The 25,332-nt window shown below is 42.7% G+C and overlaps 1 pseudogene; it reads left to right on the top strand.

Moving 5' to 3' along the window:
• Window positions 1-210: 210 nt before the first annotated feature.
• Window positions 211-25,286, top strand: LOC113242126 (toll-like receptor 13; annotated as a pseudogene).
• The last annotated feature ends 46 nt before the right edge of the window (window positions 25,287-25,332 follow it).

The following is a 25,332-nucleotide window of genomic DNA, read 5'->3' as shown; positions in this document are numbered from 1 at the left end:
GGAATAAAATTTATTGAGCTCCACAGTATTCTAGCCACCAAGCGGGGCACTTCAAGGTGTCTTATTGAATGTATACAGTGTTACAAGGAAGTAGGTATTATTATCCTACTGTATGGATAGAAACAGGTTCAGAAAGGTTAAGTAATTTGTCAAAGGACACAGGATGGAAGCCCAGGTCTGTCTGGGCTGATGCTTTTTCACTATGTTACCATGAGCGACAGTGGGAACAGGTTGAAACTGGGAAGCAAAGCTGGAGAAACTTCGGGCAGCACACATCAGAAAGTAGATTGGCAGATCTGAGTGTTTTGTAGTTCTATTTTTTTTCTCTGTACCAGAAATGCCACACACTGATAATGGGTTTAATTGCCTGACGGATGTAAATGCAAATCACGGTAAAATGGGTGGCTTTAAAGGACTCTATTCATTTATGTTAAGGTAGAGATGACCTGTAAACCTTGTTTTTTGCCCCTACCATGTATCTTTTAACTGGACTAAGATCCATAGACCCCCTCCAAATGCATTTCCAGTGGTGGAATTTCAGGTATCATCCCAAACAGTGAGGGAAGTGTTTTATTGAGCAAGGGTGAGAAGAGGGTTGGGGAGCCTGTTAATTCTTTAAATTAGATCAAATACGCATTCGCTGCCCCTGCCTCCATGTGCTAACTTTGATTATAGGAGAAACAACACTGGTGTTTGCTGACACACGTAGAGATTGCTTTGGAAATGGATTTGGTTTAGAAGTTAACTTTGGGGGGGGGGGGCGCCTGTGTAGCTCAGTTGGTTAAGCAACTGCCTTCAGGTCAGGTCATGATCCCAGTGTCCTGGGATCAAGTCCCGCATCGGGCGCCGGGCTCAGAGGGGAGCCTGCTTCTCCCTCTGCCTGATGTTCCCCCTGCTTGCGCTCTCTCTCTCTCTGACAAATAAATAAAATCTTAAAAAAAAAAAAAAAAAGAAGTTAACTTTGGGACACATTTTCTTTTTTTAGCTTTCTCGAGGCAGCTGTGAAGTATTTGTTAAGAGAGAGAAATTTGAACTAAACACCTTTCTTTTTTCTCTTTGCAGCAAAGTCAAAATGGAAGGGCCATGCGTTCAAAAACAAGCATCACACACGTAAAGGAACTTCTGTTTCTAACAGTAGCTCTGAGGCCTGGGGCCAGCAAGATGGGCTCAGAGAACCTCCTGCCTTCCCAGCAGCTCTGGTTCGTTCTAATCGGGTGTTCCCTACGGTCTTTGGCAGAGACATGCGTGCTCAGTAGATGCACACAGGACGAGTCGGACCTTCCCCATGACGTCTGCATTTGGAAGGAGATCACCACCCGGACAGATGCCGTTTGTGATATCCCTGGACACGCTGCTCAGCTCGGCCTGACAGAACCAAATTCAGGTTCTTCCTCCTTATTCTGTCACTAACATGTCTGCTCTGGTGGACTTGCAACTGGAATGGCATTCCATTTAGAGGATTGATGAGAGGGCCTTTCGGGGACTGGAAAACCTGACCCTTTTGAGTTTAGAAGAAAATAAGATTCAAAGTTCGAACAGCTCCTTTGAGGGCCTGTCCAACTAGTAGACTTTGCTCCTGAGCCACCATCAGATTGCCCGTATTCACAAAAATGCCTTTGTCCCTCTTGCCAAACTAAAAGATTTAAGCTTATCTCAAAACTTTATTACCGATTTTTTCCCGATATTCTTAAAGCAGTCCAGCATCTTCTTCCACACCTGGAATACTTTGATCTTACCAACAACAGCATCATCTCCTTGGACCACAGGCCTAGGTCACTGGTCCTCCTGACCCAGCTAAGCCTGCAGGGGAGCAAGCTAAGGGAATTAAATTTGACTAACCTGACCACTCTGGATGTCTCTCTGAATAGCCCTCATGTCATCCCGAATGGAGATCTGGAAACTAACCCAACTGAGGAGCTTGAATCTGAGTGAAGTGTTGGTGACACTGGAGATGCTTCTAGCTGAATACCTACAGAATCTAAGGCAAAGAAACCTGAATAACCAGGAGTTTAGGGGTGGTCACTAGAACTTAAACACAGTTGTGTCCCCTCCTCAGAATCGTACCCATATTAGAGAATTTGGTTTTTCAGGAAAATGCCGCTGATGCAGGGGGCATAAAGTGCCTTGCCAACTAGACCAGGCTTTTGTCCCTTGACCTAAGCCAAAGAAATGATCTGGTTTACCTCAATGACAGTGAGTATGGTGCTGCCCAGCCTTGGGCATAGCCTTGTATAGCCTGGATCTAAACTAGTGCCAACTTCCCTTTGTCCGCAGCAGGACCTAGAGTACCCTCCAGAACTTGAAATCCTTAGACTTGAGCCAAAACAGGCTTACCAGATTTTCCAGACTTTGCATTTTCACCCTTGAGGTACCTACCTACAATCTCTCTTTTTCTCTAGAAATCCCATCCATAAGGTGGCCTTCTATGGGCAATATTCACTGAAGGAACTCAAGTTGGCTGAGTGCTGAATAGTGAAAACGGACAGATACTCCCTTGCTCAGTTTCCAAATTTAGAGAGTATAGATCTTGGAGGCAACAATATTCGTACTCTGGAGCATGGAACCTCTCAGTTTCTGAAGAAACTCCGTTTTGATTCTCTCCCCAAACTGCCTGAAAGCTGTAGAGAAGAATGCATTTCCTGACCTCACTTACCTCTACGAACTTGGTCTGGCGTACAATTCTCGTCAAGTTTTTAGGCAGGCTTTTTCTTGAGCCTTGAAAATCTAGAAGTTTTGAGTCTAAGCTTTAATAAACTTAAATTAAGCTTTTTGAAACCACTAGGTATCGTCGGGTTCAGAGAGCAAGCCACGAGACGGGGAATGAAGAGATGACTCCAGACACCTTAGTAGGAGAAAGGAGAGGCCTGGGGACCAGACGCTCTAGCGGCGAAAGGCCCTGAGCCAGGCTTTGTCTCCGCCTTTATTAGAGTCTTAGCAACATATCAGGTGCAAGCGCTAAGCAAGGAGGAAGGTGTAACCTTAATGGTCAGGATAATATATGGGGCAGCGTGTGATAAGGACGAGGAGGCAAGGAGCCCGTGAAGTACGTGACCACCACAGGTGCCTGTTTTTCTTCAGAATTTAAACATGTACTCCCTAGATGAGAGCCTTGAGCCGCAGTAGGAATCTGGCCGTTTTCAGCCAAGAAACTTCAAAGGAGGCCCAGTGTTCTAGGCACTCCTCTTTGCTTTTCAATTAGTCTCATCCAGGGAGGCACATACGAATCTGATTTTGTCTATCCAGGCACTGTGAATTCCCACACTATACCATTTGGCCAGGTGCCAGGCTTGAAACACGTAGAGCCCATACCATAGAGATGAAGTTCTGTTGGCACCAAACCAAGAGAAGACCATGGTTATGAGGACTGGACTGAAGGAACAGAAGAAGTCAACACTTGCCAGGTCAAAATTAGACAGCATTTTCAAAATATATCAACAAACTCTGGGTATTTGGCTGCTGACAGAGGTAGCTTCAAAGGTAGGGAATATGGGCATTTGCTGTCTTCACTGACTAGTTCTTGAGCCACACATTGTTACAGTCGCACTGAAGTTTGTTCTCATAGAGATCAAAGTACATCTGAAACTTCAGATTCTCCAGATGACATTGATTATGACGTTGAGGTTGTTAAATCTTAAAGAGAAGACCTGAAAGCTTTCCAAGCCAGAGAGCATGCCAGGAATCAATGACTCTAAGTTGTTTTCCAGGCACAGCATTTATAGTCTTTTCAGTTTTAGGAATAAAAAATTATTAAACAGAGATTTTGGTCTTCAGCTTTTGTTCCTGAGATAGCCAACTTTGTGAGATTCATCAGGGAATCAAATTGGAGGTGGTCCAGAAATACCACAGAATTTTTTCCTAGGAGTAGCTCCTGCAAGCCATTCAGTCTTTGAAAAAAGTTGGTTGGAACAACCAAATCCCATGTACTTGTCCTTCTCAGTTGAGTTGTTTCAAAGACCAAAAGTTCATAAATGGAGGAAATGGCAAAGTCCTAGTGGTTTCACGCCTGTGGGAATTCACAGTGCCTGGATAGACAAAATCGGATTCGTATGTGCCTCCCTGGATGAGACTAATTGAAAAGCAAAGAGGAGTGCCTAGAACACTGGGCCTCCTTTGAAGTTTCTTGGCTGAAAACGGCCAGATTCCTACTGCGGCTCAAGGCTCTCATCTAGGGAGTACATGTTTAAATTCTGAAGAAAAACAGGCACCTGTGGTGGTCACGTACTTCACGGGCTCCTTGCCTCCTCGTCCTTATCACACGCTGCCCCATATATTATCCTGACCATTAAGGTTACACCTTCCTCCTTGCTTAGCGCTTGCACCTGATATGTTGCTAAGACCCTAATAAAAGCGGAGACAAAGCCTGGCTCAGGGCCTTTCGCCGCTAGAGCGTCTGTTCCCCAGGCCTCTCCTTTCTCCTACTAAGGTGTCTGGAGTCATCTCTTCATTCCCCGTCTCGGGGTTTGCTCTCCGAACCCGACAGTATAGGACAAAGGAGTTCATCTATCATGGCTTTATCTCTTTCACTGCTACTGCTGGGCAGTGGGTATACGAAGAAGAACTTGTTCCAGCCCTAGAAGAAGGTGGCCAGCCCACCTTTAAGCTCTGTCTTCATCACTGGGACTTTGTACCAGGTAAAGACATCTTTGAGAACATCCAGAATGCCATCAACACCAGTTGGAAAACCTTGTGTGTGGTCAATAACCACTATCTGCACAGCGCATGTGCCAAAGGGAAAGAGAGCTGGCCAGCATCAAGATGTTTTACGAGCGTGAGGATGTTACTAGCCTGATATTCCTGGAAGAGATCCCAAACTATAAGTTACCCAGCTACCACTGACTCAGGAAACTTGCGAAGAAGCAGACATTTATTACCTGGCCAAACAGTGTTGATGAGAGGCTACTCTTCGGAGCTCATAATAGGAATGCAATGGGCAGGGGCGCCTGGGTGGCTCAGTCAGTTGAGCGTCTGCCTTCAGCTCAGGTCATGATCCTGGAGTCGCAGGATCGAACCCTGCGTTGGGCTCCCTGCTCAGCGGGGAGTCTGCTCCTCCCTCAACTCATGCTTTTTCCCCACTCACTCTCCCTCTCAAATAAATAAATAAAATCTTTTAAAAAAAGTAATGCAATGGGCAACAAATCTGTGGAGATATACAATGTAGGGTTAATTGTGGCCAAGTGACTAGAAGTCTTTGCGACCACAAATCCAATGTCGCCCAAGGCGTGGTCTAGGCTAAGAGAGTGGCTGAAGGGAAAAGGGCACGGGGTGCTCATGACCCTGAGCCTCAGATCATTTGGTTAATGTCCATCAGGCAACTGGAAGAGTGAATGGGGCTGCTTGAGGAAGCTTCAGGACCAGTGTTCCCACTATTAGGGGATTAGATATTTAAAAAGTGTATCTGTTTTATTAAGAGGAAGGTTGGGAGACAAGTCGCCTGCAAGTCTAGGGACCAGGAAGCCCTCACATGTGCCTGAGAACATTGCTCAGCTAGTTTATCCAAATCAGTTCCTGTCAAGATAGATTGACCTGTACTTCTAAACACCTGTAACAACAGAAAAAAACATATACATGGCTCAAGTAAAGCAAAAGAAAAATGTTGAAAATCGTGTATTCCTCTTCAGGGCTTAAGGTTCAAAAGGTCAACTTTTTCCTCTAAGTCTGAGCCCAAGAGTTGGAAGAGTCCAGTGTGGATGCATCCATTTATTTAATGGGAAGCAGCCTTTATGAACTAGCAACACAATGATGGCTGCAGAAGCTATCGTCTAGCTGTGGTAAAACAGACTTCATAGAGCAGTTTCTGTCAGTCACCTTAAATGGAGGTGTAGAGCTCCAGTGGTTTCACACGTCAGGCACCAGACACAGCAGTGTCCTATAGCCAGCAATGCCTCTCGGAAGCAATACCCACCTGGGAGCCATGGCTCTGGTACTAGGGAAAAGTGCTACCAAGTCCTTGAGCAAGAGGAACCATGGTGACCTAGTGGAGATCAGCTTATAATGGGAGTAGTAGGGAACCAACATTGTCCTCTTCTGATTGCCTCTCCATCAGGGCTTGGTCCTTTGCTACTGGCTTTCTTCTCCAGTCTTCCCCTTATCCCTAAAACTCTGGGAAGAGTTTGCTGAGGAAAAGGCCTTGAAAGGAAGAGTTGTTAGCAGCTGGGGTAATCAAGAGTTTAATTCAGTGGGCCTTAGCCAGGCCTCGCTGCACCATAAACGGCCCCCTGTGTGAAGAGAGGTTGGAACGTTTTGGACAGGACTTCTGTTAAACCGTGATCAAAAAATCCAAGGGCATTTGTGCTGGAAATTGTGAGTCAGCCTTCTGGGTGTGGGGCCCTGAGTGACTGTACTGGTCACAAAGCAATGAAGCTGGCCCTGTTTGTGATTACCAGTCAATGAATAGGCTTTGCTCCTCACAACTTAAATCTCCAAGTGGGAAAACGGTGGGTATTTCCCCACAGAACATATTAATTCGGTAAGGGGATGGATGATTAGTTCTTTAAACAAAACTCTCTCTGCAGCTTCTGAGGTCATCTAAGAAAAGAAATGGCACTGTCCTTCATAGTAAAACAAATACCACCACCATCACAGATAAAATAGGTCTTCTGTCATTCTTGTTGTTTTAGTCTTTGAAGGGATCAGTGAAGTAATTCAAAGCATACTAATTATATAATGGTTTGCATTATGTCTTTACAATGTATCAAATACTTACTTAGCTGGCATATATGGAAATTCATTTCCTAGACCAAGTTACTAGAACTACAGGTATTTTTAAATGAAGCCACTGGGTCTGTAATTTACTTCAAAAGATTTTTGGAAATAATTATGTAGTTAATTTCTCTGTCAACAAATCTGAAGTAGTAAGCGGTTTAAATTGGAACAGAAAAAAATTTAGGGGGCGCCTGGGTGGCACAGCGGTTGAGCGTCTGCCTTCGGCTCAGGGCGTGATCCCGGCGTTCTGGGATCGAGCCCCACATCAGGCTCTTCCACTATGAGCCTGCTTCTTCCTCTCCCACTCCCCCTGATTGTGTTCCCTCTCTCGCTGGCTGTCTCTGTCTCTGTCGAATAAATAAATAAAATCTTTAAAAAAAAAAAAAAAAGAAAAAAATTTAGATGAGGAAAAGAGAAATTTTCCTTTGCCAGTAAAGGTAGAAATAGATTAAGCTTAATTTATTAAAAAGATCTGAAATTTTATTTCTTACAGATACTGAAAAAAAGGGACAGAAATCTCTGTTTAGAATTATTTAGATGGGCCCACCTGGATGATTTTCTTTTTTTTAAAGATTTTATTTATTTATTTGACAGAGAGAGAGACAGCCAGCGAGAGAGGGAACACAAGCAGGGGGAGTGGGAGAGGAAGAAGCAGGCTCCCAGTGGAGGAGCCCGATGCGGGGCTCAATCCCAGGAGTCCGGGATCACGCCCTGAGCCAAAGGCAGACGTTTAACGACTGAGCCACCCAGGCGCCTCCAGAATTTGCATCCTAACAAGATCCCCAGGAGATTATTACGGACATTAAAATTTTGAGAAGCACTGGGTTAAGCAATTATCTACATTAAGGAAGCTCTGGGAAGGTTCTCCTATCTTCAAATATTAACTCCTCTTTGGTAACAGATGCATTGATCAAAATTTAATCATTAAACATTCTTTGGATTTCTCTTCTTGTGATATTTATTACAAGAGTAACAGCAGTAATATTATAACGTAACGTGTGTAGTTGATTACTGTTTCCAAAGATTTTCATACCTATGATCTCACTTGATATCTTTATGATGGGTAACCCATTAAACCAATGCACCCTAATCATTCTACTAATAAATATGAAGTTAGGTCAATGCTTTATTGATTTTGCCTAAAGGCCGTTGAAATCTTCCAGAATACTAGGGTGGTAATCATTTTGCAATATATAAATGTATCAGATCAATACATTGTATACCTTAAACTTTTACGATGTTATATTTCAGTTATATCTCAAGAAAGCTGGGGAAAAGAACTCTGAGAATAATCTATGGGTATAGTGAAACTCAAATAAATTATGAATTCAAAGTAGACATAAGATATAAGGGATATGAGGGGCGCCTGGGTGGCACAGCGGTTAAGCGTCTGCCTTCGGCTCAGGGCGTGAGCCCGGCGTTCTGGGATCGAGCCCCACATCAGGCTCCTCCGCTGGGAGCCTGCTTCTTCCTCTCCCACTCCCCCTGCTTGTGTTCCCTCTCTCGCTGGCTGTCTCTATCTCTGTCGAATAAATAAATAAAATCTTAAAAAAAAAGATATAAGGGATATGAGATGAAAGGTAATATAGTGAGGATAAATTTCTAAGCATGAAACTATAGAATTGTTCATAGAATCCCAGAAGGGATCTTTATGATTGGGTAGATTGAATTATTATGATGAGGGAGCAGAAGGCTCGCTGAAGACAAAGCATAAGCTGACACCTTGCAACCTCCCTCCACGCCCCCCCCCCACTCCTGGGTGGGACAGCTGTGACATTCTTCGGGGAAGTTCCCAACTATTTTAATGCTAATGCCTCGCTAGCTGGAATAACAACCTTAACTTGACAAAGGCAAGGCCTCCGGTATCCTGTGAGTCTTCTTTAACATATGAAAGTACTTTCTCAACTTCCCTTTTTCCTCACCTCCCCCAACCCCATATATATAATCAGCCACCCCTCACAACCCCGGGGCAGCAGCTCTTTCTGCCCCATGCTTTAATAAACCACCGTTTTGCACCAAAGATGTCTCAAGAATTCTTTCTTGGTCATCAGCTGCGGACACCACCCCACTGAACCTCACCTATATTCCAAAACCCCCATCAATTATGTCTAAAATAACATTCATTCTAGGGAGCACCTGGGTGGCTCAGTCCGTTGAGTGTCTGCTTTTGGCTCAGGTCATGATCTCAGGGTCCTGGGATCGAGCCCCGCATCAGGCTGCCTGCTCATCGGGAGCCTGCTTCTCCCTCTGCCTGTGCCCCTCCCTGCTTGTGCTCCCTCTGTCTCTCAAATAAGTAAATATTTTTTAAAAAGAACATTCATTCTAATTGTTAAGGTAAAATAAAAATAAAGGAGGCCTTGGAAGCTACTTATGTGTTCATTTGAAGCAGTAGGAACTTGAGTGAGTTAGAATTAGCCTAAGGTAATGGAGATACACAATGCAGGAGTGAGAACAGTGTGGAGGATCGACTCCCTCTGGAGCTGTAGAAACAGGTGCACAGATGTGTCTGGACGCCAACAGCTGTAAAGGTTTGTTTGCAGATGAAAAAGCTTACACGGACCCAATAATGTCACTTGTTCCAATTATCTTTGATTTTACTGTACTGTACCTCCAGGAGGAAATGAAAGAAGCCTTCGATAGGTGGCCCATTGCATCCTAAAGCATTTAGGAAGAATGGGGATAAAGCTATTACGGATTATGGCAGTTCTAAATCCAGTCCTAACAATTTTGTAGCTTTCAAATAAAGTTCTCAATAGAATCTTTCTAAATTGAAAATTATTAAATAAAGTGACATGGACAGGATTCTAACTGGGGGAAATGGTTTCCCAAGGTAAAAGATGTTAACAAGCATTTAGTGAAAAGCCACAGCTTTTAGGCTCAATGCCACAGGTGCTGTGTGGGCTACAAACATAGCTAAGGTATGGCCCCTAGCTTGATGGAGTTTGCTTTCTAATTAGGAGAAGATAACATATTTATGTAAAAAGATAATTCAAATGTTAGGCACTGGGGTGGTTAAAATGTCAAGTGAATATACAGACAGAAAATGCTATATTATCTAGAGCAGGGAAAGATGGCCAGAAGCCAAGTAGCAGTAAGATATGGCAATTAATACGAGATGACCAAGGTTTGAGGCTTGACTCGACCTCTTAGGAACTGCAGCCCTGTTACTCAACCACTCAAAACCTCAGTTTTTCATTCTGTAAAATCAGGAAAATTGTAATAGCTTGTTTCTAGGCTTCTTTAAGGATTAAATTTAAGGATGTATAGAAGGCCCTAGCAGGATGCCTGGCCCATAAATGTTAGCTAAGAAACGCACCTTCCTTAGATTGACCTGGGGCAGAAAGAGCAATGGGTGTCTGAGAATGGGCTTTTACTGAAGAGAAGCAGCTAGAAATATAGAGGCCACCAGCTTTGCCCACTTCACTATTTGACAAAAGACATCCCTAAGGGGAGACTTGGGTTGTTTCTCCTGAAGATGGCAGCTTTGTTGACACTTCAAGCTTTGTAGAGTACTGAGGGACAGATTTTCATTTCATTACTTACCACCACTTGATATGCCCAACCTAATTTCTATAATCTAAACTACCTGAGGATGTCCAAGGCCCAAGCCTGCAGCTTTTTAGGTCCAGAAAGAAGATTCCAGGTTACTGGGATGGAGTCATGAAAGGTAAGTCGATATCCAAGGAGAGAAAGAGGAAGTGAAGCCCCGGAGTTTCCTTGCTCTCTCCTGCATAGCACTGCCACCTGGTGGTCATTTACTGAATTATACCCTCTCCCCACCCCCTCCCCCCCAATCAAGGGTCTTGTCTTAATGTGCAGCCTAGTGCTGAGAGAACAGACTGACACATTGTATTCCTTTCCTGTGACTGTTGTAACAAATCACTACAAAACTAGTGGCTCAAAGCAACAGAAATCTATTCTCCCACAGTTCTGGAGGCCAGAAGTCCAAAATCAAGGTGTAGGCAGGCCCTGATCCCAAAAGAAACTGTGGGGGAGAATCTGTTCCTTACCTTCTCCAGATTCTGGGGGCTGATGGCCACCATCCCTGAGCTTGTGGCCACATTACCCCCGTCTATGCCTCCGTCTTTACACGGCCTTCTCCTCTTCTGTGTGTCTGACCTTCTTCTCCCTCTGTCTTATAGGGACACTTGTAATGGCATTTAGGGCCCACTGGGGAAAAAATCTAAGATTTTCTCTTCATTTTAAGATGCTTAATTCAATTGGCATCTGCAAAGACTCTTTTCCAAGTAGGGTTACATTCATTGATTCCAGGGATTTGATATGGGTATCTTTTGAGGACCATTTTTTGGCCTAACATTCACACCTCTCTTTATTATCTTTTGATTCATCGTTGGTAATTAATATGTAAGATCTATTTGCTGGCCAGTGGTCAGGTTATCACAGAGGACTCTGGGCACATGGGTATAGAAGATAGTTCTCATCCTTCAAATCTTCTATATAAATAAGGAAATGGGTACTCTTAAACATTGCTGGTGAGACTGGTAGAGTTGGTAAAATCTTTTTGGAGAACAAATATATACATATACATATATATATATATATATATATATATATACTTCTATCCAATAATTTTACTTCTAGGAATCTATTTTAAGGAAATAATCAGAATACAGGAAGTTTCATACACAAAAATATTCCTTATATCCTTTTTTACGGTACTCTTGAGTGTTGAAAACAACTCAAATATTTACCTTTAGTTGAATGAATTATGGTTCATCTATGATGGAATATTTTATAGTCCTGAAAAAGTGTGTTTACGAAGAATAGGAATACTTTATATATATGCACATTGTACAAATACTAATTCTAGGCTGAATCAAGATTTCAAAAAATATATATAACCTCTTTATGCCCATTTATACATACCAAACTCTCAGAAATTGTGCATAAATATTTAGATGGCATAACAACTTTATTAAAAAGCATAAGCATCATTTCTTTTATTTTTGTATTTACCTAGCTCAGTAAAACCTTGCCACTTGAAGCTAAATATTTTCCCTCTATGTTTAGCTCAACTTTTGTTCCCAAGAAGTTATGCTTAAAGATTTGTAGCTATACGAGTCTGCGATACATGCTGAATTACTACTGGAGCTGCAGCTGTAAACTGAGTGACTGTGGGTGATGCCCTTGTCCCTAAAGGCTATAAGGGACTTTGACAGAACCCAATAGAGTGGCAGCACTGCCACTGGTCCTGGAACTTATGGTACTTGGATTTTAGTCCTGATACAGATGAGACTTCTTTTTTTTTTAATTTATTTATATATTTTTAAATTTTACTTATTTTTTTTAAGTAATCTCTGGGTGCCTGGGTGGCTCAGTTGGTTAAGCAACTGCCTTCGGCTCAGGTCATGATCCCGAGGTCCTCGGATCGAGCCCCGTGTCAGGCTCCCTGCTCGGCGGGGAGCCAGCTTCTCCCTCTGCTTGCCGCTCCCCCTGCTTGTGAGCGTGCTCTCTCTCTCTCTCCCCCCATCAAATAAATAAATAAAAATCTTTTTTTAAAAAAAGTGATCTCTATGCCCAACGTGGGGCTCAGACTCACGACCCTGAGATCAAGAGTCGCATGCTCTACCGACTGAGCCAGCCAGGCGCCCCCAGATGAGACTTCTTAACATTACATTTTGTTCATTCATCTAAAGTGCTTAAAGTGAATTCATGGCAGAAACCTCAATAAAGGCCAATGTAGAAAGATGTTCTTATGTCGGTGTTTTAAAATATATGTGGGAGATATACTGAAGATGGTGGAGGAGTAGGGGACCCTAAGTTTCCCTTGTCCCTTGAATACAGCTAGATGGTCATCAAATCATTCTGAGCACCTGTGAAATCAATTGGATATCCGAGAAAAGAAATGTTGCAATTCTACACTTAGAAAAGTGACCACTTTTTGGAAGGTAGGAGGTGCAGAGAATTGACTGTGGGGTGATATATTGGAGGATATGGTGGAGGGGAGGCTACTGCAAAGGATTATAAGCAGCGGAGTGCAAAATCGGAACTTTTAGAAGTCGGCTACAGTGGGGTAAGCCCCGGCTTAAAGGTGCTCGGGTGGCGAAGTGGGGTGAAATCCCAGGTGGGACTGTGTTGTCTCAGGATCCCCGGGGTCACAAGAATAACAGGGTGCCTGAGGGCCACAGAGCTCGCAGGCATAGGAGCTGGGAAGCCGGCTGAAACAGAGGGCCTAGGTGCCGGCATTCTGCTGTGTGTTGCCATAAACTGTGTACTCCTGCACGGTTGTGGGACCACTTTACCAGCAGGGGTCCAGCAAAAGATAGAAGCGTGGTGAGATCCTCCTCCCTTGCTCGGGAGGAACTGGGTGGGTTCACACCACAGGAGTCTGTAAAATTCAGAGATTTGAAACTTAGTTGCATGCCGAAGATAAAAAAGCGCTGTCAAAGGCGGGGTGAACACAGAGCTCAGATGGAAACTGGGGAGGCAAGAGTGATTGACTGCTTTTCTGTGAGAGATCACTAAAGAGTGGGGGGCACAAACTTTCAGCTTTGGGGCTAGAGGGCGGGACGCTGCCGTTTTTCATCCTGCCCATCGGTGCTGAAAGCCTTCAGGGAGCAAAACAGCACCACCTAGTAGAATCTGGAGGCGCTTACACTGACCCTGGCCCCCTGGCAAGAGAGGCGCATTTCGCATTTCCGCCTGGGCAAGGGCACAGGAGACTCAGCGCAACAGGCCCCTCGCCCAGAAGACCAGCAGGAACGACTGGTCCACACCAAGTTTCCTGATCATAGAGAGCTGCAAAGCTTCAGCTCTTGGGGAAAACAGTATACAGCATCCAAGGTTGTTTTTTTTTTCATTCTTAAGTTTTTCAGTATTATTTGTTCAATCATTTTATTTTTTCAGTTCTTTTTTACCCTTTTTTAAATTTTTATTTATATATATATATATGTTATATATATTATTTTTTGTTTCCTTTCATTGTATTTTATTTTATTTTATTTCTGTGTGTGTGTATGTATGTGTGTGTGTGTGTGTGTGTGTGTGTATATATATATATATATAGAACATATATGTTTTTCTTTCATTTTTATTTTGGATCTAATTTCTTTTAACAAGCAGACCAAAACACAGCCAGGATCTAGTATTTTTTTTCTTCTGTTTTGTTCCTGGTTTTATTTTTTTCTTGTTTTTTTTTTTTCTGGTTTGTTTTGTGTTTTTTTCTGTTGTCATTGTTGTTAGTCGTTTTCTTTCTTCTGTTCTTTTCTGAACAAAATCATGAAATGGAAAAGTTCACCCCAAAAGAAAGACAGGAGGTAGTACTCACTGCCAGGGATTTAATCAATACAGATATAAGTAAGATGTATGAACTAGAATTTAAAACAACAATTATAAAGATACTAGTTAAGCTTTAAAAAGGCATAGAAGACACTAGAGACTCCCTTACTGTGGAAATAAAAGCACTAAAATCTAGCCAGGCCTAAATTAAAAAGGCTATTACTGAGATGTAGTCCCAAATGGAGACTCTAAAAAGGAGGATAAATGAGGCAGAAGAGAGAGTAGGTGATATAGAAGATAAAATGATGGAAAATAAGGAAGCTGAAAAGAAGAGAGAATGAAAATTACTGGATCATGAAGGGAGACTTAGAGAACTCAGTGATTCCATAAAGCGAAATAATATCTGGATAAGAGGGGTCCCAGAAGATAAAGAGAGGGAGAGAGGAACAGAAGGTTTATTTGAACAAATTACAGCTGAGAACCTCCATAATCTGGGGAAGGAAACAGGCATTCAAGTCCAGGAGGCACAGAGAACGTTCCTCCAAATCAATAAAATTAGATCAGCATGTCAACATATAATAACGAAGCTTGCAAATTTCAGACATAAAGAGAAAATCTTGAAAGTAGCTTGGGACAAGAGGTCTTTAACCTACAAGGGTAGACACATAAGGGGCAGCAGACCTGTGCATGGAGACCTGGCAGGCCAGAAAGGACTGCCAGGGTACATTCAGCATGCTAAATGGGAAAAATCTGCAGCCAGGAATACTTTATCCAGCAAGGCTGTCATTCAGAATAGAAGGAGAGATAAAGAGTTTCCAGGACAAAGAAAAACTAAAGGAATCTGTGAACAGTACATCAGCCCTGCAAAAAATATTAAAGGGGATCCTTTGAGCAAAGAGAGCCCCAAAGCAATAAAGACCAGAAAGGATCAGAGACAATGTAGAGGAACAGAGACTTTACAGGTAATACAATGGCACTAAATTCATATTTTTCAATAATTACTCTGAATGTAAGTGGACTGAATGCTCCATCCGATCAAAAGACATAGGGTATCAGAATGGATAAATAAACAAGACCCATCGATATTCTGTTTACAAGAGATTCATTTTAGACCCAAAGACACCTCCAGATTGAAAGTGAGGGAGTGGAGAACCATTTATCATGCCAATGGACGTCAAAAGAAAGCTGCGGTAGCCATCCTTATATCCCACAAACTGGATTTCAAACCAAAGACTGTAGTAAGACATGTAGGGGGGCACTATATCATACTTAAAGGGTCTATTCAACAAGAAAATCCAACAACTGTAAATATTTATGCCCCTAACTTGGAAGCACCCAAATATTAACCAACTTATAACAAACTTAAAGAAACTCGTTGATAATAATGTGATACTTAACACCCCACTCACTGCAATCAACAGATCATCTAAGCAGAAGATGAACAAGGAAACAAGGGCTCTGAATGACACACTGGACCAGATGGACTTCACAGATACATTCAGAGCATTTCATCCTAAAACAGCAGAATACACATTCTTTTCGAGTGCACATGGGACATTCTCCAGAATAGATCACATACTGGGTCACAAATCAGGCCTCAACCAGAACAAAAAGATTGAGATGATACCATGCGTATTTTTAGACCACAATGTTATGAAACTTGAAGTCAACCACAAGAAAAAATTTGGAAGGGCCACAAATATATAGAGGTTAAAGGGCATCCTACTAAAGAATGAATGGGTCAACCAGGAAGTTAAAGAAGAATTTAAAAAATACATGGAAGCAAATGAAAATGAAAACGCGACCATTTAGAACCTTTGCGATGCAGCAAAGCTGGTCCTAAGAGGGAAGTATATTGCAATACAGTCCTTTCTCAAGAAACAAGAAAAGTCTCAAATACACAACCTAACGTTATGCCTCAAGGAGCTGGAAAAAGAACAGCGAAGAAAGCCTAAATCCAGCAGGAGAAGAGAACTAATAAAGATTAGAGCAGAAATCAATGATATAGAAACCAAAGAAACAGTAGAACAGATCAACAAAACTGGAGTTGGTTCTTTGAAAGAATTAATAAGATCAATAACCCCCTAGCCAGACTTATCAAAAAGAAAGGAGAAAGGACCCAAATAAATAAAATCATGAATGAAAGAGGAGAGATCACAACCAAAACCGAAGAAATACGATTATAAGAGATGGACATTTACGATGTTTCCATGTCTTAGCTATTGTACATAATTCTGAAATGAATGTAAGGATATGTAATATTTCTTTGGATCCCAAATTCTTAACAGCTACTTAAGTCATTGGATATATAGGTGGAAGGGTGTAAGCAGTAGGGAACAAGGCTTGTTGGACGATACGAAGAGAAATGCTTTGTTTCTTCTATGTAATACCACTATCTACGGTGGAATTTCTGCATGAGTTACTTTGAAGAAAAAATTATTTTCTTAATCCCTCAGTCTCTAGTAAAGCCACCTATGTCTTGGCATTATTCTGGGAAATTATTTCTTTCCAAAATTCCTTGTCTACTGCTGGGATGCAATCAAGGGTCAAAGAAAACGACATAACTGTGAGAAGCTCTTGGTACATGTTCCCGTTGCTCGCCTTTCTGCATTCAGATTTTCTTTAAAATAATAAACTTCTCTTTCAGGAAGCTTCAAAATCTCAAGATGATTGCTCTGAGCTCCTAGGACATGTGCCCAAAAGCAAAAGGCATCTTCTTCCTCCTCAGACCTCATCCTTTTGTATGTTTGTATGGGAACTGATCGAGTTTCCTCAGAAGTGCCAAAGTCCTGCCTGGCGTGTTTTGTGAAACAAGCAGGTTGTTAGTGAGATTTCACCTTCTGTCCATCACAAGTTCCTCCAGATTTCTTGCTCCCTGGGAGCTCCTGGGATCGTTCAGCTGGTTCAAGCCCTGTGTTGGGAGCAATTCCAGCCAACGTGCCTGGAATGGCACATGCTGCTTGGTCAGGTGAAGCCTCTCTTCTCTTTCTTTCCTGGAACTGACATGATTCATCCTCATCTCGGTCCCAGGTGTGTTTGAGCCTTGTGGGCAGCCTGTCTGACCTGCTTCCTTTCCCTCTGACTCCTTTCTACCACAAACGTGGTTGCCCACTTGAAGGGATTTCCATGTTGCCCTGCATTTTCTTTGGTTTGGGGTGCAGAATTTGTTTCTTTCCCCTGATGATGGCCAAGAGAAGCTTGTGAACAGGTTGAATCCTGACGCTGCCACAGCATCAAGACTGATTCAAAATGATTACAAGAGGGTGGGAAGAAGAAACCCCACAAAAACCCTTGGCAAAACTGAAGGATTTCTAGCTGGGTCTTGGTAGTTGAAACTTAGTACTCTCTCCTTCACACATCTCTAGAGTATCAGGGGCCCAGATTGCCTTCTACAATATGTGTCACACTCCAGAAACTTGCGGGTCCCCCCTCCTTTGATAGTCCAGTGTTCTTCTAAGTACTAAAGGTTTCAGTAGAGCTGTGGCTCAGAAAAAGAGATAAAAGCAGAATAACATATTTTGCAAAAACATCATAATGGGGAGGGGTTGGGATACCCCTGGACGAAGTCTTTCTGTGTATGTGTGTATGAGAAGACACCCCCTAGCATGCTTCCTGAGGTTTGTGGCAATGCCTTCTCGGCAGGAGGTGTGGAGGGTAAGGACTCTCTTTTGACTTTTTCAATACTCTCATTCATACCATGTACCCTCGCTTGTTTTATGATAATAACAATAGCCAATAGCAAAACTTCGAGAGCATTTATGTGCCAGGCATTGTAATAAGTACTTCAAAGGTATTTATGCAGCTAACAAATAACTCTATGAAGGAAATACTATTATTGCCCCAGTTTTTAGATGAGGTTATCGAGACACCGAATAATTAAATAAGTAGCCCAAGGTGACCCATCCAGTAAGGAATGGATCTGTGATGGTATCTCTGTTCACCCAGGCATCTGTGTGGCTTCTCTTGATCGAAAGTACTTTCTGCTGGTGGGTTTGGGCTAGTGTCTCCTCCTCCTTGGGATTCTGGATCTTTCTTACTCAAGCCACTGCCAGCTCTTCTGAACACCGCATATGTTCTGAGCCTATACCTTCGTGGAAAATTATTTATTTGGACTGAAACAATTTAGAAAACAACAAAAAATTTTAAATGAAGTCACACTAAGTGACACCGCTCCTAAAACAGCAAGACATCCTCCCCTTCCTTGCCACTCAGAGATGGCTTCTTTACATATTTCCTTCCAGAAACCATTTGCGATTAGCTCTCCCAACTGAGCAGCAAGAACAAAGTCAAAGCCATACTCTGGATCATCATATAAGCCATTTATAGGAGAAATTCATGATGCTAGTGTTATTTTTGTGGACAAATATACTGATCTGGAAACTTTGATTTACACAAGCTCCTCCAACCAAACACAGCCCATAAGCCAATGAAGTGTGATTCTACAAGGAAGGAACATTTATTTTTATGTACTTTATTATCTCCCTAAAAGTAAAAAAAGAATTATATTTTTGTCAGATGCTTTTCCTAAATCTCCGAAATCAGTTCACAACTCTCTCCCACTTCTCTTGGGTCTGACATGAGGCCACCCAATTTCCCAGTCAGTGCTACCGGAGAAACACCTGGGGGGAGGTGGAAGGGAGGAAGGAGAAGCAGATTTAGGAGTGATTTGCTTATGATACTGTGATAACTCCCCCTAGGAGCAGGGATGGGCACGGGAGATGGCCAAGTCTTGACTTCTGTCTCGCAAAATTCACAGACAGTAAAGGTGTTCTTTCAATAAAAGGGTCAAAGTATTGGGTTTTTTTTTATTTTTTTGAGAATGATTTCTTGTTATGATGAACCAGATATATGTAAGTCCACTGTAAAACTGGAACAGTGGACAGAATATGGTTGAACTTATTTCCCTCAAGGGAAATAGAGAGAGGGTCAAACAAAGCCAATGAATGGAGAAGCCCAAGATCGGTTTGGTATAAACATAAGGATAATAGCATTTCGGCATGGATAGCTTCTGACCCCTCCCAGCAGGTATCCGCCATCATTCTATCCCTTTCTCTTCTGAAGCGTCTGCAACCGAACGGCTATTTCCTCTCTATTGCGGGTATAAGCCAACCCAACAGTATCTCTGTGGACGCGATACAAAGCCAAGAGGGAGAGGGAGAGGAAGAGAATCCCAAGCAGGCTCCATGCCCAGTGTGGACAGGCTGTGGAGCTCCACCTCACAACCCCGAGTTCATGACCTGAGCCAAAACCAAGAGTCGGAGGCTCAACCAACTGAGCCACCCAGGCACCCTAAAGGCATCTTGGTGGTGCTTTTTTAAGCACAACTTTCACTGCTGACTATGCAGCCATCTTCAAATCTTGAGAATCAAAGGAAATGGATGCCAGTGCGCCTCCCAGGGCTGCCACCATGGCTGCAGCACATAGGCCAGACCCAGCCGAACCCGAGTTGACTTGGTGGGTGGTTGGTTAGAGGTATAAGCAATAGGTTGCTAGGTTAGCTCCTTGTTGCTGGAAGGCTATCTGGCCGGCCAATCCACCCGCTCACTTGGTCTGCCCTTTCTGTGCCATCACGGCCACCACCACCAGGGACTCCTGCTCAGTGTCCAAAACAAAATGGCTGCCACATGAGATTTCTTATCGGTAGTAATTGTTTGTTGTTTTATGTCATGAGAAAATATGGGTAAGACATAAAGAAATTACAGAACTTATGTATTTTGAAGTCTTAGCAGGCACTCTTGATGACGAATGATAATTCCATCCCCCTTGCTTGTGACTAATTTAGGAAAAGGCATGTGATGCAATTTTAATCAATGAGACATGAAGTGGTTTCTGCTTGGAGCTTCTAGAAATGTTTCCTCACTCTTAAAAAGTGGCACAAGTGAAATATCACTACCTATCTTTTCGAACCATCCCAATCCACTGGCAAAGCTGTGGAGCAACTGGAATTCTACTATATTGCTGGTAGGAAAGTAAACTGGCACAACCACTCTGGAGAAGAGTTTGGCCATTTCTTATAAACATACACTTACTGTCTGACTCAGAAATCATACTCTTGGGCATTTACCCTAGACCAGGTTTTCTCAACCTCGGCACTGTTGACATCTCAGGCCCACTAACTCTTGGTTGTGGGGAGCTATTCTATCCGCTGTAGGGTATTTAGCAGCATCCCTGATAGAGGCATCCCAGTAGATGCCAGTAGCACTCCCCTGCCCCCCAAGTTGAGACAACCAAAATTTCCTAGACATCGCCAAGTATCCCTTGGGGGGCAAAATAGCCCCTGGTTGAGAACCAAATCCCTGGAGAAATGAAACATGTTTGTCTAAAAACCTGTACCCAAATGTTTATGGAGGGTTTATTCATAACTGCCAAAAACTAGAAACGACTCAAATGTCTTTCAATGGGTAAATGAACAAGCGAACGTCGCTAAAGCCATGCAGTGGAATACTAGTCTGCAATGAAAAGGAAAGAGCCATTAATACACCCAATAAATTCAAGGGACCCCCAAAGGTATTATGCTGAGTGAAAGAAGTCAGTCTCACAACATTACACTCTGTATGATTCTATTTATACGGCATTCTGGAAAAGACAAAATTATAAGTACAGAAAACAGATCCGTGATTACCAGAAGTTAGGAATGAAGGGAAGGTGTGACAAAGGGATAACATGAGGGAAGTTGGGGGCCTGGTGGCAGAACTCTTCTATATACAGATTATGCTGGTTTTCACACGTATTAAAGCTTATAAAACTGTATATCAAAAGAATCAATGTTATTGTATGTTCATTTAAAAAGTAAAAATTTTTAAAATAAAAAGGTTAAGAAAAACCATGGCACAAAGGTTTTGGATGTTATTAAATGAGGATGTGATTCCAGGAGCTTCTATAGCCATCCTGGCCTTGACAATGTCAGTGACAGTCAACATTGGAACCGCCCCTCTCAGGACTTCTTGTGGTGTGAGATAATACATTTCCCTGATCCTGAAGGCCACTTCCAGTTTCATTTTCTATTACTTGTAGCTAAAAGCGTTTCCTCAAAAATAGATGTTAGATGTTATTATTCATCAACCTGTTAACATTTCATTTGGTTTTAAAAAGTAAACATTGAACCTCTAATAAATTATATTGAAATAATTAAATGCAATATTAATGGAGAACAAAGTAGAAGTTTTTCTTTTAATAAAAAAGATCATGAATGATAGAACCTTAATAACTCCTCACATCAATACAGCTTTTTACATCTCAAAAGCATCTTTACATCCACCATTTCACTTGCTCCTACAGATACCATATGAGTGAGGCAGGCATCATTTATCCCATTTTAGTGGTGAACACATACTCTGTAAATAATAGGTAACATGTTTATGGTCAATACCTTAATACAAAACAGTAATCAACGGTGCAGCTTTATTGTAGGAGTGTGTTGGAGGAAGTATTTTTGGATACAGGAGGCCACTGTGAGTAGTTTTTATGTTCTGAGTGAGACAGGAAACCATTAGAGGCTACAAGCAGGAGAATGATTCCAAGGATCACTCTGGCTGTTGGATTGTGAATAGACTACAAGGGACAAGCATGGAAGCAGCAGTGAATACAGACCTGAAGGAAGTATCTCCTTATGGGAGGGTAAGATGAAACAGTTTAAGGAAAGGGAGAGGGTGAAAAAAGTTTCTTGAGAATTCTAGGCAGAAGGAGCTGCAAGTGCAAGGACCGTAAGGCAGCAGTGTGCTTGGTGTACTCAAAAAACCGCAAGGAAGGGGTCCCTAGGTGGCTCAGTCGGTTAAGCGTCTGCCTTCGGCTCAGGTCATGTTCTTGGGGTCCTGGGATTGAGCCCCGCATCGGGCTCCCTGCTCAGTGGGGAGCCTGCCTCTCCCTCTGCTTGCTGCTCCGCCTGCTTGTGCTCCCTCTCCCCCTCAAATAAATAAATAAATTTTCGAAGAATAAAAGTGAAAAATAAATGTCAAAGGAGGAAGCAAGCCAAGCGTCCACTGAAGGGTGAATGGATACACAAAATGTGGTATATGCATACAATGGAGTATTATTTGGCCTTAAAAAGGAAGGAAATTCTGAGACACACTATGACATGGCTGAGCCTTGAGGACGTTACGAAATAAACCCATCACAGAAAGACAAATACTATATGATTCCACTTACATCAGGTAGTTAGTGCAGTCAAATTCATAGAGACAGAAAGTAGAATGGTGGTTTCTAGGGGCTAGGGGAGGGAAGGAATGGGGAGTTATTGTTTAATGAGTACACAGTTTCAGTTTTGCAAATAAGTTCTGGAGACGGTAGGTGGTAATGGTTGCACAATATGAATGTACTTAATGCCATTGAATCATACACTTAAAAACAGTTAACATAGCAAATTTTATGTTATTTATACTTTACCACAAGTTTTTTAAAAAGTTTTTTAAAAAGAAAAAAACACAGGATTTGGTTTTCTGGATTATGACTAATAACTCAAGAAGGATAAGCCCTAGGAATCTCACAGAGAACATCTTTGAGAATAAATGTTTGTCTCACTTTATTTTCTTTGAATAGATTTCTAAAAATGGAATCCCTGAATCTAAGTGTTTGAATATTGGTAAACTCTCCTTTTGAGGTATATTGCCAAATTGTACTGTGGTAAACGTGCAACAACTTAAGCTATACCAGGAAACAGAAAACCAGAGAAAATATTTGTAACGAACATAACAAAAGGTTAATGGTCTTAATAGGAAAATACAAATGGATAAGCAAAATACACTAAGATCAGAATAGGTAAATTGGTAATAAAAATGAACAGACATCCTATATAAAGACACACACACACACACATACACAAATGGCTTTTAAAATTATGAAGTGGTCCTACCTCACTGGCATCAAAGAAATAAAAATTAAGGGGCACCTGGCTGGCTCAGTTGTTAAGCGTCTGCCTTCGGCTCAGGTCATGATCGCAAGGTCCTGGAATTGAGACCCACATTGGGCTTCCTTCTCAGTGGGGAGTCTGTTCCTCTCTCTCTCTCTCCCTCCTTCATTGAGGGTTTTTATCAAGAATGGATGCTGTATTTTGTCACATCCTTTTTTTTGCATCTATGAGAGGATCCTTAACCTTTTATTAATGTGGCGTATCACACTGATTGATTTGCAGATATTGAACGACCCCTGCAGCCCATGAACAGAGCCCATTTGGATGCGGCGAATGATTCTTTTAAGGTACTGTGGATTTGATTTGCCGGTATCTTGTTGAGAATTTTTGCATCCATATTCATCAGGGATATAGGTCATCTCTAATTCTCCTTTGTAGTGGGGTCTTTGTCTGTTTTTGGACTCAAGGTAATGCTGGCCTCATAGAAGGAGTTTGGAAGTTTTCCTTCCATTTCTATTTTTCGAACAGTTTGAGAAGAATCAGTATTAACTCTTCTGTAAATGTCTGGTAGAATTCCCCTGGGAGGCCATCTGGCCCTGGGCTTCTGGGAGATTTTTGATGACTCATTCCATTTCTTTGCTGGTTATGGGTCTGTTCAAATTTTCTATTTTTTTCCTGTTCCAGTTTTGGTAGTTTGCATGTTTCTAGGAATTTATCCATTTCTTCCAGATTGTTCAGTTTGTTGGCATATAATTTTTCATAATATTCTCTTATAATTGCATTTCATTGGTGTTGGTTGTGATCTCTCCTCTTTCATTCATGATTTTATTTATTTGGTTCCTTTCTCTTTTGTTTTTCATAAGTCTGTGTAGGGGTTTTTCAGTTTTAATAAGTGTTTCAAAGAATCAGCTCTTAGTTTCATTGATCTGTTCTACTGGTTTTTGTGTGTGTTTCTATATCATTTATTTCTCCTGCTGGCTTTAGGTTTTATTTGCTCTTCCATTTCTAGTTCCTTTAGGCGTAAGGTTAATTTGTGCATTTAAGACTTTTCTTGTTTCTTGGTACTTTCCTGTTGCAGTATACTTCCCTCCTAGGATCATCTCAAAGGTTTTGGATGTTGCATTTTCATTATCATTTGCTTTCATGTATTTTTAATTTCTTCTTTAATTTCCTGGTTAACCATTCATTCGTCATTAGGATGTTCTTTAGTTTCCATGTATTTGTGGTCTTTCCTAATTTTTTCTTGTGGTTGACTTCAAGTTTCATACCATTATGGTCTGAATAGATGCATAGTATGATCTCAATCTTTTTGTACTTGAGGGCTGATTTGTGACCCAGTATGTAATCTGTTCTGAAGACTATATCATGTGAACTCGAAAAGAATGTGTATTCTGTTGCTTTAGGATGAAATGTTCTGAATACATCTGTTAAGCCCATCTGGTCCATGGCGGCCTGAGTGACTCGGTTGGTTTAGCTCAGTCATGATCTCAGGATTGTGGGACCGAGGCCCTCCTAGGGCTCCACTCTGGGCATGGAACCTGCTTAAGACTCTCTCTTTCCCTCTCCCTCTGCCCCTCTCAGCACCCCCCCCCCCCCCGGAAACAAAACAAAACAAAACAAAACAAAAGGAAACTGGATCCTATTTCCCCTAGAGCTGAAGCTTTGCAGCACTCTATGATCAGCAGACTTGGTGTGTGGGAGGGGTTCATACTGGTCGTCTGGGGAGTGGGACTTGGGGCGCGCTGATTCTCGGGCTGACTTGCCCTCTCGGAAATGCACTGGCAGGGCACAGGGGGGTCGGGGTTTGGTGTAAGCAGCTCTGGTCTCCACTTGGTGGTGCTGTTTTGCTCACTTAAGTTGGTCAGTGCCGATGGGCGGCAGGGGGCAGCAGGGGGCGGCGGGAATGGTGTTACTCTGCGGTCTTGTTCTCGGAGCGCCCACCAGTCTTCCGGAAGCCCTCACAGAAGAGTAATCACCCGTGTTGTGTCCCCGGCTTCCACCAGATCCCTACCTGCGTCTGAGCTGTCCGTCTGCCAGGCGGCACAGTACTCCTGTGTTTTAGCTCAGGCATGTGGCTGGGTTTCAAAACCCCAAATTTCGGAGATCGGCTTGGCACAGACCTGTGCTGATCCTCTGGGGGAGAGTCTCGCTTCGCTGTTTGCCAGGTGCCAGCACGTCCCAGAGGCTGGCCGAGGCGGCACAGCGGCTCGGGGTTTATGGTAAAGCACAGCAAAAAGCCAGCACCAAGGTTCGCCGGTCAGCCGGCATCCCTGTTCCTGTTAGTGATCAGAGCAGCTCAATGGAGCCTGCCGGGTCTTTTGTCCCCAGCAAGGCCAAGCCATCTCTCCCAAATGCACCCCAAACAGGGCAACAGTTTCTTCCCCTGCGACGCAGGGGATCCTCAGACAAGGGTGCCCACTCCCCGGGGGCCGCCCTCCTTCCCCACCAGAGATCCCCTAAGCCGGCCAGTCGAGGCCCTGACGATGGCGCGGACCTCTAAAACTTCAGACTTTCACTTCATTGCTTTTAATGCAGTATTCAGCCCC

The sequence above is a fragment of the Ursus arctos genome, chromosome X (assembly GCF_023065955.2).
Source record: "Ursus arctos isolate Adak ecotype North America chromosome X, UrsArc2.0, whole genome shotgun sequence".
Classification (NCBI taxonomy): domain Eukaryota; kingdom Metazoa; phylum Chordata; class Mammalia; order Carnivora; family Ursidae; genus Ursus; species Ursus arctos.
Note: the sequence above shows the minus strand (reverse complement) of the source record. Positions and strands in the feature narration are given on the sequence as shown.